This window comes from Sardina pilchardus, chromosome 7 (genome assembly GCF_963854185.1).
Source record: "Sardina pilchardus chromosome 7, fSarPil1.1, whole genome shotgun sequence".
In the NCBI taxonomy this organism is placed as follows: Eukaryota; Metazoa; Chordata; class Actinopteri; order Clupeiformes; family Clupeidae; genus Sardina; species Sardina pilchardus.
Genome location: NC_085000.1, coordinates 21,060,585 through 21,068,100, shown reverse-complemented (window position 1 = coordinate 21,068,100; position 7,516 = coordinate 21,060,585). Strand labels below are relative to the sequence as shown.

Here is a 7,516-nt window from a genome sequence, read left to right as displayed (position 1 = left end):
TTTGTGAAGAATTGTATTTTGAGTCTGTTTCCCACACAGTTCAATTATTTCATTCTGAGTTTGGTGGCCACAACAAGTTGCGTTGGCAGGCGCAAGCTGTAAATAATGCTTTATGGTGGCATCCCCTTTGTACGGTACTGTAAAAAAGCCTGAAAATTGCTTCGCTCGTCGGTATGACCTCTAAGAGCTAAATTTTTCTGACCACACATATTGATCAGGTCGCTGATTGCTGTTAAACCATGCCTGTTGCACTCTGTTGTGTCTTGACGGGAGCGATCCAATGTTGTGCAAATGGAAGGCTTTTTACCTGTGCGTATATGGACAAATTCTGAAGCTCGCAACTGGGCATCCTGGTGTGCTTGAGTGCCATGTGTTTCGCAATTATTTTTTCTGCCATTGCTCCAATCTCGGAGTGGCTTAGTCCTGAGAATCAACTCACTGGACGAGAACAGTATGCATGCAACACAAAGCAAGCTATCCTGATACAGACTGTAGTGCAAGGTTGAGTACTTCTGGCACTTTTCTCTGTTTGCAGAAAATCAGTGTCGAAGGAGCTATCCACCCTATGGATAGTTTGAATCGGGTTTGCAAGACATGAAGTTTGACAGTCCGATGCACATTTAAGGGTATTTGCCTCAAGTTTGCCAATGTCTGATAAGTCTGATGCTAATGTTAGTGGGCTACTAACTACCCGGGGCATAGCACTAGCAGAGCTAGGGGATAGTTCATCTGTCTGGAAAGTTGAGGATGAACAGCTAGCATTTGCCATTGACTTGGAGGGAAAACAGGGAAAAGGAGATGAGGTGAGATTGAATCGAGAGGATGCGGAGTTAGATTGTGAACTTTCAGTGACAACTGCTGTCTCAGCCAGCTCCTGCAAGGGGTCTAGCACCGATTATTGCATTACTGCGGCTGGAGGAGTGGAGGACTGTGGCTCAGCCTGGCCGCTAGCCGTTTCAGATGTTACTGGAGACGGAGATGGCTGGCAAGCAGAGGACCCCTGTGCATCATTGCCTTTAGGCTTTTTTGAAAATGTTTGAAAATAAACTCATTTGTTTGAAACTTCGTTTATTCATTTCTATGCTGGTAATCGCACATTATGTAGAATTGCAGACTGACTGTCACTCGCTGTTCTTCGATTTGGAGGGAATCGACACTGATGACACTCACAGCAAGAGGGCATTCAAGTAGGTGGGCGCAGAGCTGGAGATTACTTTATACGAGAGCGTTAGAGTCTTGAATTTGATGTGGGCGGCCATAGGTAGTCGGTGTAACTGGATGAGCAGCTGGGTAACGTGTCCTTTTGGGGGACGTTGTAGACCAGGCGCGCCACCACATTCTGGATCATCTAAAGGGGTCTCACTGTGCAGGCTGGGAGACCTGTCAGGAGTGAAATACAGTAGTCAAGTCGTGAGGTGTCCATTGCCTGTACCAGGAGTTGGGTAGCATCTTGAGACAAATGAGTCCTGATTTTCTGTATGTTGTAGAGTGCGGAACCGCACAACAAGGTGACCGAGGCAACATGATCGGGGAAAGTTGGTTGGCGAAGGATGCGGTGATTAACCGTGTCAAAGGCAGCCGAGTACTGATGACCGAGCGGTCGCCCTGGCTTCCTTTAAGGCATTTGTTACAGACAGCAGAGCCATTTCGGTCAAGTGAACCCAGATCGATTTGAATCCAGAAGATTGTTCTGTGAAAGGGATTCAGAGACCTGCTTGGAGCCTTACTCATTTGATAGCTTTGGACAGGAAAGGAAGGAGTGAGACTTGACGGTAGTTCTCAACTTGAGCAGGGTTTAGAGAAGTTTTCTTAAGTAACTGTGTTACTTGGGCCATTTTTATCGCTGTTGGAAACGTGCCAGAGGTCAGCCAAGTATTGATCACGTGTGTTATAGATAATGTATATAGGTTGGGTTGATGGACTGAAACAGGCTTGTAGTTATAGGCTCTAGCGAGCATGTAGTAGGACGGCTACATTTCAGGAGTCTAGATACCTCACTCACGGAGAGAGGCTCTGTTGAATTCTCTAGTGATTGCGTTGTGTTTTCGTTCTAATATCTGAATTGAAGATTGCCAATGAAGCTTGACCGCTGGATCAGGATTGGCTTTTAGATGATGATTTATTGTAGACAGTACAATAAATGAATATCAGAACACAGGCCAAGTCTTGGACAGTAAAACTGTCTAACAGGTGTGGTTGCTATTAGAAGCGACTGCTGAACATCCAGACAGAAGATGCTCCTCGATTTGCTTCCTCGAAATGTCTCGAAGTCAAAACCTAAGACCAAGCCTGTTATACTAAAACATACGAATGTAAATCATGCCAATCCGGCCCATGTTATCACTGGTGTTCTCGAGCTACAAGGCACCATGACCTTGGTGGTAAACAGGCACTGGCCAAGGCCCTACTTAAAGTCCACGTCTGGTCAGGTTTTTTGGTGTCAGACAAATTCCTGTACAATGTTATGGACCCCTACAGGGCAGTACACTACACACAGGAGGAACATATGAACACATTCAGAATAGAGTGAGAATACTCTAGAATTAAACTGCAGGAATGCTGAAAAATCAACCACCAGAGGTTGTAGGTCAGGGGCGGAGTGGTAATCGGGAGATTCGGGACATTTCCCTCCAGGCCGGCAGGCCTGATGTTGCATTAGAACTGGCCCAAGACGTGCCTGAGCGGCCGCTAGAACATTTATTATCATAAGATATTTACGTAAAGCTTCTATTCTTTGAAATCGCTCATCGGCAATTGCTTTCATAAGGAGACCAACCACTATTTAAACCATTTAGTTGCGATATATACCTTAGTCATGGTTACCCTACATATATTAATTACAGGCCTATTCATCTCAGTTCTCTCCCATCAGTGCATTTGTGGGTAGTCTTGGGTGTCTTAATTTAATTCTTCATATTATTAAAAGTGTTATTTAACTCTTTTGGTCACAAATAAATTCAAAATAGAACAGCAAAGCCTCCTGGGAATGGCAAATACGTTTGCTAGGTCAAGTCTATTACAGAAATGTAGGGGGATAGATGAGCGGCCCCTCCTCTAATGGCATGGCCCCTTAGCCTATAGGCCTATTCGTGAAAGTAGCGTTTTGATAGTGAACGGATTTGCAGGTGTTTGCTTGATTAATATGGAAGGCAAGAAGAGGAAAGAGAAAGAGGGGGCTGAAAAAGGCAGAATTAAGAAGCGACTGCTGGAGGAGCATGCATCTAAATGCTCAAAACAGATTTAGGCTATCCGTAGCCTAGTCCACAGCCACGAGTGCAGGTAAATTTGACAGAATGAAAAACATTGACGCAAAGCTCAACTACGTTAGGCTACTTGCTGGTCGGAAAATATCACAAGCTAGTTAACTCATGTAGCCTACATTTCAATCGAATCAATGGCTTACAGTTTTTTTCAGTGACTAACATAGCGTTTGTCCAAACAGTTGTCACGTTTTCAAAACTCTAAACACATTGTGGCCATACCATTCACACATTTCATGTCGTTTTCGCACAATATGCAGGCAGTGAACACATTTCCACAATGCTTACATTTTCTTAACAAACAAGTTATAGGCTAGGCTACCTCTCAACAAAATGATGGATCGTTTTTCTATTATTTTACAGATGTTAACACATGACATCCCACAATAGTTAAAACAATTCCAAACCTTAGTAACCTCTGCTTCTGCAATGGTATCAGTTCAAAAACAATATATCTCAGCTGATAATAAACAAACAATTGAATAACTGGCACACAGATGATGTTGGGTAAATTGGGCCAACCACAGATGATTCCAGTTTGTCTTAGACTCAGTGGCAGGGGTTACTTTTTACATTTACATTACACTTACACAGTAAAAGGAGGAGGTGATGTTTTTGGAAACAGAAACATAAAAAGACAAATACTGTAATGTCTGGATGAGGAAGAGTAAGAACAATGGGTCCAGGGAGAAGAGCAGTGAAAGGTGCAGTAGGAGGTGCAGGAGCAGTGAAGCAGAGATGCAGGAGCAGTGAGAGGAGCAGGCCCAAAGAGAGGGCAAGGTAGAGATGTAAAATGCTTTTGAATTACAGTATATGTGGACATACAGTTCCCAACCAAGAAATTTAGTGTAAAAATGGTGTATTGCATGTTTTGCATGCAAATGCCCGTAAAACTGAAACATGAAAGTCTGGACCTGGACCTTCATATATTGACTATATTACATTTAGCCAACATTTTGTTTGTGTTTATAATATACGGAAGGGGGTCGTGCTCAAGGCATGGGTGGGTTGGGCCGGCAGTGGGCTGGCGGCGGGTAGGGGGCCGGTGTGGTCAGAATATTCCCGGTGGATTTTAGTGTCCCACTCGCCCCTGTTGTAGGTGTTCAATAACTGAGTCTGCCGTGTCTTGTGGGCATGTATAGAATTGACTGTTGATTGCCTCCACTTTGTTTTTAAGGCAGTGGAGGCTGTGGTATCCACAGTAAGGCTGGACGAAGGACGAGGTGGCTGAGGGTTGAGTAGCGATTTGAAGTTTGAGAAAACTTCAGAGTCTGTCTCACTGTTGGTTTTGTCATTGTAGAAAGCTGTCTTAGCAGCAGTGATGCTGGTTGAAAAGGATGGCAGGAGTGTTTGGTGGTTTTTGAGGTCATCAGGAATTTTAGATTTGTGCCATTTCCTCTCCATGGGCTCTGAGTTTAGTGCACTGCTATTGGAGGGTATCATTTAGCCATTAATGAAAGTGTTTGTGGCCTTGTAGTAAGAGGGCACAGTTTGTCCAGACACAAGCTCAGTGGAACCGTGAGTCTGTGGCATCATTAACCTCCAGAGAGGAGAAGGTGCTGATTGGAGGTAGACCGGAGGCGACTACAGAGGAGAAGTGGGTTGGAAACAGGTTGCGGATGTTGCGGCGGAACGTGACCATCGGCTGAGGGGCCAGTGGTCAGAAAGATGGAGGTGTCACCATGAGGGTGTCTGTGGTGCAGTTCCAAGGATCAAATGAAGTTCTTTGCCAGCTTTGTGAGTAGGTGGACTGCGAACCAGTTTGAGGTCAAAAGAGTGGATCAGGGCCATAAAGTCCTCTTAGCCTGGGACATCTAAGTAGATGTTCATATCTCCGAGGATGAATAGCGGAAAGTCATGTTCAGAGATGGAGGACAACAGAGTGTCCAGCGCGTCCATTAAGTCACCTAGTTGGCCTGGTGGGCGGTAAATGACCAGCACATAGTTTGGCTGGGGCGATCACTGTGATGGCATGGTATTCAAATTGAAGACAGCAATTTGTTGAAAAATTAGCAGGCCTGTTCACCTCTCTGTCCATTGTTTTGATTGATTGATTGATTGAAACTTTATTGAACCATATTGAGTGTTCAAAAGGATATAAAAAACACAATGAAGCCCAAAGGCTTGTTTCCATTGTGGTCCTTAGGATGGAAGGAGACTAACAACACATGGACTAAAACATTAAAGTGAAAGGGGAAAGAGGTCAAACAAAATACAAATAAACCCCCAGATACATAAGGAGTCAGAAAACTAGTCACATAGACATTAGGGGTGTGAATCTCTCATGTGAAAGACGATACGATTCGCATCTAGATACATTGTCACGATACGATTCAAAAAAAGATACATGTTAATAGCAAACGATTCGGTACGATTCAATTCGATGCGATTCGATGCAATTCGATGCGGTTCAATAATCGAAAGCATTCTGAAAGTTATTTTTCATTGTGCACATTCACTTTACAATTGTGCACATTTTACATGATCAAGTTAATGGTTATCAATAGGACAAACAACTTGATGTATGAACATGACAAAACATTTTATTGTGAAAAGGTGAGGTTTTTCATATAATATTTTAGTAATGGCACACACTGAGGACACCATAAAGAAATAAACAGAAGAAACACATATCTCTGTATATGTTGCATAAAAAAATTAAAGACCAAAGAGGTGTCGTTACAAAAGAAAATAAAGCAGTGCTTTGCCCTTGGCCTTTTCTCATGTAAAAGAATAAATGATTCTCTGCTTATCTCCCTCAACAATGGAATTCTCTTCTCTGATTGGCTGATGGGGTGGCCATTAACTTCGTATAACCTGCTACCTTTGAAGTAGTTCCCGTATCACACTTGAATATTAATTCGCCAAACTCGTTGCGAAGTTTAAATGAACTGTCACGTTGCATCCCAGCTGAAATACAGACGTGCAGAACCATAGTAACATTGTAGCATATGACGGAGGTGGATTGTAGCTAGTTGGATGCCATGTAGGCTATAAAAGTAGCGATCTTTCAAAGTTAAAGTTAATCAGAATCCTGGGATATGCCCGCTTGACAACGGGAGAGATAGAACCAGAGCCATATAAAGAGACCTTCTCTTTTGAAAAAGCCAAACGACTTCCAAACTTTGGATTTAAGTTTCGCCGGCGCGTTGAATATAGGTTCGGAGTTGTCAGAAATCTTTTCTGAGGAAGACTAGCATCTCATTCCTTCAGGCACGTCCAGGGCACGTTTCGTTGGAATGGATAGAAGAACGTGATAGGCTATGCCATCTTTGACCAATGAGAGGCTGTCATTGTTCTCAAATCAACATTGGGATGCACACAGCCACGCACCAGGCCAGGAAATCGAGTGTTTCATAAGAGACGGTCAAGTCAGAAACGTTGAACCGATTTGTTACTTTTAAATCGAAACAATAACCGATTCATGTCATGAAAAATTCGAAACGAGGCTTGATGCATCGATGTAGTCGTCTTTTACAGGTTAAAAACGAATATCGATATGTATCGGTTAATTTTTACACCCCTAATAGACATGCACTGCAATAAACGGCAATAGTTAAATCATTTCGTTATTAGAGTGCATGAAAATGCACTCTACTGTTATCCGATATCTTCTTATCTTTATTTTTCTTCTAACGTTTTTGTGCGCGCAATTCAGCTTCAACCGTTTAACGTAGAAACTTCATTCAAACTGCGCTGCTTAGGTCTTACTTAGGTGACTTCAGCTATGTATTTTTCAACTTTGAAAACTTTATCGTTGAATTTATATTAATTTTTTAAAACATTTTTTTCTCCCATAGACTTAACATTGGATTATGACATCATAATAGGGCAATTAGAATCTTATGCCAGGTGGCCAGCCCCACCTGCAGCAGCCCTCTCTCTCTCAGGCTTAAAGCATACAATCTCTCTGTGAAGACTACATATCCTGTTAAACTGTTTACTCTGTCCACAACTGTTTCAAAATAAAAGTCCTCACTGCAATAATACACTATTAAATCATTTAACCATTGAAACTGCTCAACTATTTAACTGTTCAACCATTCCAACTGTCAGTTATCATCAACTATGCCTCCAGTCAGCTATATGGAACCTCCATGTACCTAGCAACCAACATAGCAACCATCAAAATGAAGCATTACTGACAGTTTCCATAGCAACTAACATAATTATACTGCAGTAACTTCTTTATTCCTGATAGTGGCCACCATGGATACCCTGGCAACACATGTTTCAAAATAAAAGTCCTCACTAGC

General features: G+C 42.6%; 1 protein-coding gene across 1 annotated transcript in view; it reads left to right on the top strand.

The window, feature by feature from the left end:
- The window catches only part of hoxc11a (homeobox C11a), a 64,237-nt gene that overhangs the window by 14,655 nt on the left and 42,066 nt on the right, over positions 1 to 7,516 (top strand). The gene's annotated exons all lie outside the window — the stretch shown is intronic.